We start from the raw sequence: 268 nt of genomic DNA, 5'->3' as shown, positions 1-268 counted from the left end.
GAGACTCGTTTTCTTAGACAGGAACACAGTAAAACTAAACAGCTTCCATCTGAAACAGGTCTGTCCTCAAGCCACAGCAAACAGCCTCCATTTCCGCACTCGGGCACTGGAGCGAGCGCAGAACGAGACTCGTTTTCTTAGACAGGAACACAGTAAAACTAAACAGCTTCCATCTGAAACAGGTCTGTCCTCAAGCCACAGCAAACAGCCTCCATTTCCGCACTCGGGCACTGGAGCGAGCGCAGAACACTTCCACCGGAAAATGAAA

Source organism: Phaethon lepturus, unplaced genomic scaffold (genome assembly GCF_000687285.1).
Source record: "Phaethon lepturus isolate BGI_N335 unplaced genomic scaffold, ASM68728v1 scaffold24917, whole genome shotgun sequence".
In the NCBI taxonomy this organism is placed as follows: Eukaryota; Metazoa; Chordata; class Aves; order Phaethontiformes; family Phaethontidae; genus Phaethon; species Phaethon lepturus.
This window is presented reverse-complemented; position numbering follows the sequence as displayed.